Raw genomic sequence first — 12,563 nt, forward strand, 5'->3', positions numbered from 1 at the left:
ATTTCACAAGAAAATGAATCTCAGGATTGTATATGGTGACATATATGTACTTTGAACTTTGAACTCTCTACATCAGGTTCCTTGACCTGTTGAGTGTAACTACCATTTGCTATTTTACCACCAAAATGTGTTTTGCAGATCACACATGGAAATACTACAAATGGAGAGGCTGAGGGGAGGTGAACAAACAGGTCTTTTCCACGGCCAGAATGATCTGGCATGCAAATTCTGAATAGGGAGTGAAAACAAATCAAAAGTAAACTGAATAATAGCATGGAGGATGAAGGGTTTCAGCTCAAAACATCAGCTTTATTCCCCTCCCCGCCCATTGCTGCTGCCTGACCTGCTGAGTCAGCAGTTCATGTGGTTACTCTGGATTTCCAGCATCTGCAGAACTCTTGTGTTTGGAATAGAAAAGGGAGTTTGTTTAACGCTTAGTAGTCAATCCAGGCATGATGGAATGAAATTCCTCCTTCCCTCTTGCATTAAGATCATATTAAGAAATAGGTTTAAAGGTCGGGGGATAATTTGGCCAAACGAGTTCCTGCAAAGTAAATTAATCATCAAAATTTGTATGCAGTGCTTCACTAAGTACTACCCTGAGATTCATTTTCTTGCAGGCATTCTCAGTAGAGCAAAGAAATACAATAGAATTAATAAACAATTACACACAAAGAAAGATTGACAAGCAACCGATCTGCTAAAGAAAACAAATTGTGCAAATACCAAAAGGAAACAAATAATTATAATAATAAATAATTAAGTAAATAAATAATACTGAGAACATGAGCTGTAGAGTCCTTGGGAGTGAGTCCATAGTTTGTGTTCAACGATCAGTGATGTGCTGAGTAAAGATGTTCATGCTGGTTCAAGAGTTTGAGGAGTAATAACTGTTGCCGAACTTGATGTTATGGGACCTAAGGCTCCTGTACCTCCTTTCTGGTGGTAGCCACGAGAAGATGGCACATCCTGGGTGGTGGCAGTCCTTGATGATGGATTCTGCTTTCTCGTGTTAGCACTCTGTAGGTGTGCTCAGTGGTGAGGAGGATTTTTCCTGTGATGAACTGGGCTGATTTACCACTTCCACTTTGTACACATTAGAACAAAGAAATACAGTAGAATCAACAAAAAACTACACAGAAACAATTACTAATGTAACACCCTGGTTAAGATTTTAACTGCTATGCTGTAGGCATTTCATTTTAGCAGTTCTGTAAGAACTATCTATTCTGCTTTCAGCTTGTTTTGGTGTGAGCTGAGATAAAAGGCTTGTTGTCACCCAATCAGAATGGTAGAACTGGGAGAAGGTCTTTGTTGGCGGGAGCTGGAAGATGACAGTGGAGTTGCTATCGCTGTTGCACAAGGTGCTTTGTGCAGATGAATGGCTTCGAGAAGGACCAATACTCCTGTGGAAGAGCTCATCTGTTCAAGATGGATTTTGAGCAACCTTCAGAAGGTGATGTGTGCTTTCATGCAGACCAAGTGTCCAGCGCGTGAGTTACAGACAAGTTCGAGATTTGATCTCCAATCTGCACATGTGACTGTTTAAGTATAATGGGCCCGTTTGTTTTTTTTCTTTCCTTTAGTGACTGTTTGCTTAAGTTAACGTTCTTAAATATTCTTCTGATTAATTGTGTGCAGTGCACGATGTTATTTCTTGCCAACAGGCGATTGCCGGGGGCAGTAAATCACACAGCATTCACACAAACCGGGGTTTGGATGAGCAAGACTTCCCAACCACACGGATTTGGTGGGACTGAAGTCATGTACGCTGTAGACATAGAAAGCATGAGAGAGGTGGGTTTCTTGCCGCCAAATCCAGTGGCTGTTAGCGAGGGGCTAATGAGTCGCATTTCCAGAGATGCCCATTTAAAGGGGTTTCACTGACAAACAACCAATGTGCAAAAGAAGACAAACTGTGCAATAAGTATGTAAGTAATACTGAGAACATGAGTCGTAGAATCCGTGAAAGTGAGTCCATAGATTGTGTCAGGTGATCAGTTCAGTGTTGTGGTGAGTGAAGTTATCCATGCTGGTTCAGGAGCCTGATGGCTGAATGATAATAACTATTCCTGAACCTCAAAAATAAATCATTTATATGGTATCATAAATTAGTTCCCACTTTAAAATAATTAAATCTGTCCTTATTTTCATTAATGGAATGACAAATTTTGATCTCCACATATAATATATAATGTAAGTTACCCCTAGCATACGGCATTTGCCCAAACAACCTGTTGATGGTCAATATGGACTCGGGACAGAACAAAACAAAATCACAGTTAATGTATGGTATGCTGCTGTTACAATATTATATGATCAGGGCCTTGAGGCAAATTGGATAAAAATAGAAAATGATGGAAATACTGAACAGTTTATACCAATATCTGTGGGAGAAGAAACTGAGCTAACATTCAAGGTTTTTAAAATTAAGATTTTTATTGTTAAATTTACTGCCAATTCTCTTCTAATAATTCTCCTGAAAGGGTACCTCTGTTTTTTTTCCCTGAGATGTGGCCTGCCCTGCTGAATATTTCCAACAATTTGTTTTTTTTATTTTAGATTTACAGCATTTGCTGTTTCGTTTTTGACATTCAGATACAGTCGGTCCTACAATGACGGAGCATAAGCATGATAGGTATAACAAGCTGTGTGTTTGATTCTATTGTTCAGGAAAACACCAATAGTCAGCAGAAGATAAGGGTTAAAGTAGGCTACCACAGAGATAACTAATGTACATCTTTTCTCAGCGATCCTTTTCTATAAGGAACATTGGACGTGGAGTAGACTATTGGTCTATGACCTAACTCCGTATCTGCCTCTTTCCCATAGGACTTCTCACCTTGGTGAATGGAAACCTACTAACCTGACATATAAAACCACATGCGAAGGAGAGAAGAGTTCCTCCATTATGTCTGTCCGGGTTTGTTTCCGAGAATCCCTCCTGAAAGGTCCAGGTCTAATTTCTGTACTGTCCACCATTCCCCAACCAAGAGAGATAATAAGAAACTATTCCTGCTGTACTTTATCTAAATACTTCTCCAAATCCTTCAAGTCATTTGTTAGCTTTCTAAATACAGGGGCCAGATGAGGCTGAACTCAGGTTGGTGGAACAATATCTCAGATTCTCTCTGGGTAATCAACCTGATGGCTTGAACATCAATTTGTCTAACTTCTGGTAATTACTACCCCCTCCTCCTTGTCTCTCATTCCACTGTCCATTCAGGTTACCCTCTCATCACCTGCCCATCACTGCCCCCTAGATTCTTTCCTACTATCATCCACTCACTCCTATTAGATTTCTTCTTCTTTAATCCATTACCTCTTCAACCTATCATCTCCTAACTTCTTGCTTCATCATCCTCCTCACCTGCCCACCTTTCCACTCAACTAGCCACTTAAAATCTGCAAGCTTGTATTCCATCCCACTCCTCGCATCGCCCTGCCCTCCTCGCATTGTACCCCTCCTCAGACCATCACCCCCTTGCATCATCCCCCCGTCGCATCGTACCCCCTCCTCACATCATATCCCCCTCCTCGCATTGTATCCCCCTCGCATCGCCCCTCCCTCCCTGCATCACTTCCCCCTCCTTGGATCGCCCCCCTCCTCGCATTGCCCCCCCCTCGCATCCCCCCCCCTCGCAATTCTGGCTTCTGCAATTTCCATTCCAGTACTGGTAAAGGGTGTCAGCCCAAAATGTTCACGGTTTATTCAACTCCACAGTTACTGCCTGCCTTGCTGCATTCCTCTAGCTTTTGGTGTGTATTGCCAGGGGCTAGATCCCTGGCTTCTCGTAGAATCATAGTCATAAAGCACTACAGCACAGAATCAGCCCATCTTGTCCAACTGACCTGCACTTGGTCCGTAGCTCTCCATATCCTTCCTATCCATGTACATATCCACATTTCTCTTGAACGTTGCAATGGAACTCACATCCACCACTTCCACGGGCAACTCATTCCACACTCATAGCACCCTCTGACTGAAGGAGTTTCACCTCAGATTCCATTTAAATATTTCACCTTTCATCCTTCATCTATGAACTCTAATTCTAGTTTCACCCAACCTCACTTGAAGGAGCCGGCTTGCATTTACCATATCTATACCCTTCATAATTTTGTACTGTATATCTCCCTCAAGTCTCCCCTCATTCTCCTACAGTCCAGGGAATAAGGTCCTAACTTATTCAACCTTTCCCTGTATCTCAGGTTCTTAAGCCTCAGCAACATCCTTGTAAAATTTCTCTGTATTCTTCCAACCTTATTGATACCTCTCCTGTAAGTAGGAGGCCAGAGCAGGTCTCACCAACATCTTATACAACTTCAACAGAACAACCTAACTCCTGTACTCAATACTTTGATTTATAAAGGCCGAAGTGCCAAGAGCTTCCTTTACGAACAATCTACCTGTGATGCCACTTTCAAGGAATTATGGATCTGCATTCCCAGTTTCCTTTGTTCTTCCATACTCCACAGTGCCATGCCATTCATTGTGTATTTCCTAAGGGGTGTTTGGGGTGTCAGGGAGGGGTAGCACCTCTGGTGGGGTAACATGTCGCGTCCTTTTCAGGGCGGTTAGTCCACCTTTGGTCCCCACCTGGCACTCAGCTCTCACCTGTGGCTCCCCGTAGCTGTTTGCATGCGACAGTGGCCACACCCCGGGCAACGGAGTCATCAAGCCGGCTAAACCAGGTGAGGATAGCCGACGGTTCTCAAACCCTCGGTGTGATAGGGAGTTGTCTATCCCAGCATGCGAAGACAGACTCCGGCAGATTGAGCGGACGAGACCTATGGAAGGTCCAACGGTCAAGAAGGCGGTCTCTGCAAGCGCCGTGGAACGTGTAGAGCAGGACAAGACACAGAAGACGTCCTGGTCATCCACTGCGCCTAGTCCCATCTCCAGCCGTCTAGACTCTGTCTTGCCACTGGATCCAGATGGGAATTGGGAAGAGAGAGTGAGGCTGACGCTGCGCAACTCTCCCTCACTTAAATCCAAAACACGCACCAGTCTCAACACCATCATAATGGTGTCGAGGTCCTCATCGACGTCAACGATGGACGAACAACAACAACATTTCCTAAGCAATAAATACGAACAATTTTCCTTTTAATATTGTTTACAGATGGGTGGATCAACCATTGCTCTGAGCAGGAATTTTACACGGTCTGATAACTGCATGGTACTTTAAATATTTTCCTTTTGCAAAATGCACATTATGAATATTTAGAATGAAAACTAAAAAATCACAAAACATTTGATTTTATTTATTAATTGAAAGATATAATGAAATACGGTACAACAAAGAAAATTCTTCACATTTCTTAAAGTTTTATTTGTCTGTCGTTATTACAAATCCATTGTCTATAAAGACTATCTAGATTAATTGCACATGAGATGAAAAATATGGCTTAATCTTCACTAGATCATCCAAATGTTCCACTTTAGTCTGTTTTTAGATTTATATTTGATTGAATTCCTAGGATTGAATCCATGTTCACTGTTAGCACTTGAAGCTTAAAATGTTCCAACAATTTCAACAAGAATTGACAGTTCTTCAAATTAGTCATTTCTAAACCTGCAGTTCAATTTATCAGTGAATATCTTAACTCAAACAGTCTTAACTTTCTCAGAGACAACAAACTTTCAATCACAGTATTGCTGTGTTATTTTTGAGGCTATGCTTTAGTGGTCTATAACAGAAAATTCCAGCTACATGGCAACAAAGGCTATGTGCACAGGAGCATTGCAGCTCGTGTGTGGCCATGCACCTGCACAGATTAGAGGGAACAGTGCCCACCACCTGCTGGAGGAACTCAGTAATTCAAGCAGCACAAGCATAAGAAAATCTACAAATGCTGGAAATCCGAAGCAACCCATACAAAATGCTAGAGGAACTCAGCAGGGTAGGCAGCCTCTGTGGAGATGAAAAAACAGTTGATGTTTAGGACTGAGTCCCTTCATCAGGGTTGGAAAAAAAGGAGGAAAAAACCAGAGAAAGAAGGTGGGGAGAAGGCAAGGACTATAACCTACGGGTGGTAGATGAAGGGAAAGGGGGGAGAGTATGAGGGGGGGAAGAGGTAACAAGATCTGTATTCCTACACTGCTTTGTCTTTCCAAAATGCAACACCTCAAACACGTCTGCATTAAATTCTATCTGCCATTTTTCAGCCTATTTTTACAGCTGGTTCAGATCTCTGTTGTCTCTCCTAAAGTATCTCATGCAGTTCAGGTGTTTTTCTGGTAAATCTCCAGCAAATAACTTCAAAGGTGAATATGTGCTTCCTGTGTTGTTCCTAGAACTGCTTAACACCTTTGTGTGTGGTTTACCTGGGAGGTTATATAACTATTCTCATGTGGTCATTAGGTGCCTCTGGGTATAACACCTAATCATGTTACGGGTTGCCATGACACTTTAAGGATCTGTTTTCCTGTTAACATTCTCCAGTGGATCTACTGAGATTAGGAAAAAAATTTCTGTTGATCAAAAGTAAAATTCTATAACAGTACACACACACACACACACACAGACACACACACCTGCAGATGTTGGCAATCTTGAAAAGGACACACAGGAGAGAACCATCAATATGAAATTTTAACTTTGTTTCCCCAATCATCCATCGTCACCTCATTCCTCATAGCTACTATCTATTGCTATTGTAGTGATACCCTGTTTTAGTTCAGATTAAGTCCTTAAACCAAGATGTTTTTGCCCTCTTAGGTGCTCATAGAAGAATCCCTAGTACTAACTAATGAAAAGCAGGTGTTCTTTTTCCATTTCTCAGCGATCGTTTATTCCACAACCAATCTCACTAAACAGAAAATTATTTGGTTAGTTTGTGGGATCTTGCCATGCACATTGGACTGTTTACATTTATATTAATATATTTTGTTAGTTTGTTAATGTTTGATGCTAATGACTGTTAATATATTTCAAGTAAGTTGATTGGTATGAAATCCTCTGATTAAGAAAGACCCCATGTATGTCAATTTCTGGTACATATTCTGTTTTAAAACTATCAGAAGCAAGCTGTGGTCATTGTTAGTTTGTTATCCCTGTGCTGCCTTGTCACATAGAAGATTATTTTAAGTAAAAATTACCAGCTAGTTATATTTTATGTAGCCGACATATGGCATACTCTATTAGTCTAATGTCTACTTTGGAATAGGAACTATGATATATTTGCTATTCCAATGATTAGATGTACTATATCACTACTTCAAGTACTTACTCTCAATTATGAGTGATAATCATTGCAAATAATTACATCATTCCAATAATGTGTAAGCTTTCTTCAGCAGAAGGTCCGATTATTGAGGATGCTTGTGTTTCACTGCTGATTCCAAAGCTTTGCAGATAAATTCTTTGGGGTTTTTGGCTTAATTCTTTCCCCATAGCTCTGCAAATCTTCCCTTTAAATCATGTATTCAAATATCATTACAATGGAAATCTGGTGTTGATGCACTTTCAAGTAGTACGTTCTGTATTTTGATATATAAAAGCACTTATTTATCTTTTAAGGGAACATAGTTACATCTCAGTATCACTATTAAAAATTTAAACTAATGCCACATCTGACAAATTTAGATTTGATTGTAGCCTCTTGTCTCTCGTCCCTTGTAGTTGCAATCGTTGGTGTCTGTATAAAAAGCGGTCCAGCAGATTCTAAAAATGTAATCAACCACTGAGTAAGGTAGGAGACTTTAATTTCATGGTTGTGCATTATTGCAGAAAATCTCATCCCTTCAGCAAGTCACACATTTAAATAATAATGATTCAATAACTTGTTTCCAAAATGCTATCTTCCACCTGCATTAATTTACGCTTTTGCCAAATCGTTGTTTTTATAGCCCGTGAAAATCACTGAATCCTTCTCCAAGCATACACAGCTTTGAAGTATAATAACTAAAGAATGTGTGCACAGAATTACAAATAATAGGTGCGTTTATAGAGCTATGGAATTGTACAGAACAGAAGCAGGCCATTCAGCCCGTGTCATTGTTGCTAACCCTTTTGCCCATCTACACTCATTCCATTTGATGGATCGAGTCCATTTCCTACTATGCTTTGCCTTTTAAGTGCCTGTCTGATTGTGATTGTATCAGACTCTACCACCTCATATGGCCACAAGTTCCAGGTATCAGCCATTCTCCATATGAAAAAACACTTTCCCATTAGATTCCCTTTAAAAGCCTTTCTTCTCAGATTAAATCTGTACCCTCTAGTTTCTGAAACCTCATAAAGATTTTGACTGTCTACCAACTTATGCCCCTTGTAATTTTATGTACCCCCGTCGGATCACCCCTCAACCTTATTTACCCCAGGGAGAATAAACCCAGCCTATACAATCTCTCCCCCATAACTAAAATCCACCAATCAACGTATCATCTCGGTCAATCTGCTCTGCATTCTCTTCAGTACAAATTCACCAACCCTATTGTGTAGTAACTCGAGCTACATATGATATTCTATGTACAATCTAACCAGAGTTTCACAAAATTGCAACATAGCATCCCTTCTTTTGTATCCTATCTTCTGTACGATGAAGGCAAACTTGCCATATGCCATCTTCAACATCCTATCGACATTTCAGGGAAATATACATTTGAATCTGAAGGTCCCTCTGTTCATCAGCATTCCTTAGTGCCCTACCACTTATTGTATATGTGCTACCTACACAGCATCTGACTTCCCAAAATACCTAGTCTCCTACTAACTGAGATTAAATTTCTTCCTCTCAATTTTCCATCTAGTCTACATCCTGTTGTGGCCTTAGACAACCTTCGTCACGATCCATGTCATCACTAACTTTTCTGTCAAGTGTAAGCTTACAAATTACACATCCTGCATTCACATCCAGGACATTTACATACAGTATACTACAATTAGTAAGAGTCTCATCACTGGGATTTCCTGTGGTACACCACTTGTCATGGTCTTCCGAACAGAAAAGGAACTTTCTGCTACTACCGTGCCTTGCTTCACCAACCAGATTTTGAATCCAGTCATCCAGCTCAACTTCCAAGTTCAAAGTAAACTTATTATCAAAATGAACCCCTATACTACATTGAGATTCAGTTTCTTACAGTCATTCACAGTAGAAAAAAGATGTACCATGCATCTTAACTTCCTGGGAAAGCTACAATGAGAAACCTTGTCAAATGCCTCACTAAAGTCCAGGAAGAAAATATACTGCCCTGTCTTCAACAATATTCTTAGTTACCTCCTCAAAAATCTCAATCTCTTGCATATATTTTGTAAAAATTAGTGGAAAGACAGAGGATTGGGAAGCTTTTAAAAACCCAAAGAGAGCAACTAAAAGAATCATTAGTAGGGAAAAGATTAAATATGAAAGCAAGCTAGCAATCAATATCAAGGTGGATAGAAAAAAACTTCTTCAAGTATAGAAAAAAAAATAAGAGATGAGAGTGGATATAGGACTGCTAGAAAATGAGGCCATAGAAATAATAATGGGGGACAGTGAGATGGCAGATGAACTAAATGAGTACTTTGCAACCGTCTTCACTGTGGAAGACACCAGTATGCCAGGTGTTGAAGGGTGTGAGAGAAGAGAAGTGAGTGCAGTTTCTGTTACAAGGGAGAGGGTGCTCAAAAAGCTGAAAGACCAAAGGGTACATAAGTCATCTGGACCAGATGAACTCACCCTAGGATTCTGAAAGAGAGCGGTAGAGATTATGGAGGCATTAGTAATGATCTTTCAAGAATCATTGGACTCTGGCATGGTTCCAGAGGACTGGAAAATTGCAAATGTTACTCCACTCTTTAAGAAAGGAGGCGTGCAGATTCTTTATATGCTATATACCAATGATTTAAGTGATGTAATGAATGTCTTTGTTGCCAAGTTTGCTGATGATACAAACATTGGCGAAAAGGCAGGTAGTGCTGAGGAAACAGGAAGGCTGCAGAAGGACTTAGACAGACTAGGAGCCAGGCAAGAAAGTGGCAAATGAAATACAGTGTTGGAAAGTACATGGTCATGCATTTTGGTAGAAGTGATAAATGTGCAGGTTATTTTCTAAAGGACAGAAAATCCAAAAATCTGAGATGCAAAGGGACTTGGAAGTCCTTGTGCAGAACACCCTAAAATTTAATTTGCAGGTTCAGTCAGTGACGAAAAGCTCCGATACTCCGCCCGGATATTAGTCGCACAATTCTCAACCTTTTGATTCCTGACTTTGTCTGAGGACTTAGCACTATCTATCTCCACAACCTCTCCACTAACTGTCCTGGCACTCTGGTTCCCATTCCTCTGCAACCCCAGTGTAATTTGCTGATAATTGTGCTAGTGATTTCCTATTATATGCTTCCATGGTATTTTTAGTAAAATGATTGACTTGAGGGATTTTATCTTCAAGTCAGTTTTGTCTTTTCAGCCCAATTTCCTCCTGAGTTGAAATACTTCCTGTGAGAGGCAGCTGCTGGTGTTAGTTAAAGAGGGTTCACTATTGCTGCCCCAATTCATATACTGTGGAGAGGAGATCAGATAGAAGTTTATAAGATTATGAGAGTGAAGCACCTTCAATAACTCCAAAAGACTCTGAGGTTTGGTAAAATACTGAAAGGCTTTTATTCGCCGTACAATACGACTTCCACAGTGAGTGTCTGCCCCCAGACTGAGGGGGAGAGGCAAGGCGAAACACCTTTATACAGGGTTCTGTGGGAGGAGCCACAGGGGCAGTCAGCAGAGGGGCGTGTCCAGACAGTTAACCCAGTCACAACATATATATATGGTTTACCACAGAGAGGCAGCGATAGAGTAGAGAGTGGGTATTTTATTCCCAGGGTTGAAAAGTCTAATACTAGAGGGCATGCACAAAGTGAGAGGGGATAAGTTCAAAGAAGATGCTTACTTAGAGATAGGGGACAGTAGAAAGACCCTCTGGCCTAGTGAACCCACTCCACTCAAGTACAACCGTGTAATCAATTAACCTACTAACCCATAGGCCTCTGGAATGCAGGAGGAAACAAGGGGCACCCAAAGGAAACCCACGCGGTCACGGAGAGAGCGTACAAACTCCTTACAGACAGCAGCGGAATGGGACCCACGTTGCTGGCACTGTTGTTGTGGTATCTTGGTATCTGCTATGCTCCTGTGCCGCACCAGTGCGGGGTATTTTGTAACGAAGAGTGGTGGGTGCCTGGAATATATTGCCAGGGCTGGCAGTGGTGGCGAATGCAATAGGGGCCTTTAGCAAGTTCCTAGATAGGCACATGAATGTGCAGAGAATGGAGAGATATGGATGTTGAGTAGGCAAAAGGGATTAGTTAGATGTTTAATTATGAATTTACTTAGCTTGGCATAACATTGTTGGCCAAAGGACATATTCCTGTGCGATGTTCTATGTACTGTACACTCTGACATGCGCCAAAATGGTTTGGCCAAACCTCATTGTCATCTCTGGAATCTCTCACTCTGTGCTGCTGCGAGTTCCAATGAGTCATTAATATTGCCCTGAACAGAAAAATTGAGGTCAAAGTGTAACCTCCTGCCAACTGTAGAACATGTGCCTGGCACATTTGATAACAATGTAAGTTAGGCACATTTAGCGAGTGTGAAGTAAAGGGATTTGTACACTGAACGTAATTGCCTCAGTTGGACAGCCTTTAGCTTTCAGCAGGTTCCAAGTCATTACTCATAGCTCGGGAGGGTGTGAGTGCCAGAGCTAAATGAAATGAAAGTGAAGCCTCATAAGTAGTTGCTGGAGGCAGGTGTCATAGAGTCATGGAATCATACAATACAGAAACAGGCCTTTCGGCCCACTACTACCACTATTTGATGCCAACTGTCAAGCACATATTTACACAAATATCTTTTTATTCTTGCCACATTCCCTTCAATTTGTCCTAAATTCCACAACACATCTGCACACCCCAAGAATTTACAGTGGCTAATTGATGTATCAACTTGCACATCTTTGGATATGAGATGGAACCGCTACACCCAGGGGAAGCACATGCAGTCACAGGGAAAACATCCAAACTCCACATTGGAGGTCAAGGTCAAACCCAGTCTATGCCATGAGGCAGCGGCCCTATTAGTTGTGACACTGTGCTGTCTTTGTCTGATCAGAATGCACTCAATCCCTCGTTTGGTGGATGGTCAGAGAAAAATAAAGAAAAAAATATTTTTCAGTGTGCAGTTCTTGACATATGCACAAATGACACAGTTTAGTGTCACAGAAAATCAAAATCCAGTCCCCTTTCCAGAAACACAACCCAAGCTCTCAACCCACCCCGCCACCATAACTCAGGAGTTGTCCATATGTTAATTCCACACATGTGTCTGATACTGATGTGTGAGGCAATCCATGAACACTGAAGGCCAGCACAGTCACGTAGCAGTTAATGCAATCAGTTGCAGTGCCAGCAATCACCCACTGGGGTTTGATTTCCACCGTTGTCTGTAAGGAGTTTGAATGTTGTCCATGTATCCGCATGGGTTTCCTCCAGGTGCTCCGGTTTCTTCCCACATTCCAAAGGCATGATTGAGTCCCTCCACCATTTTGTGTGAGTTGCATATGGTTAGGGTTGCAGTTAGTG

Source organism: Mobula birostris, chromosome 21 (assembly GCF_030028105.1).
Source record: "Mobula birostris isolate sMobBir1 chromosome 21, sMobBir1.hap1, whole genome shotgun sequence".
Taxonomy (NCBI): Eukaryota; Metazoa; Chordata; class Chondrichthyes; order Myliobatiformes; family Myliobatidae; genus Mobula; species Mobula birostris.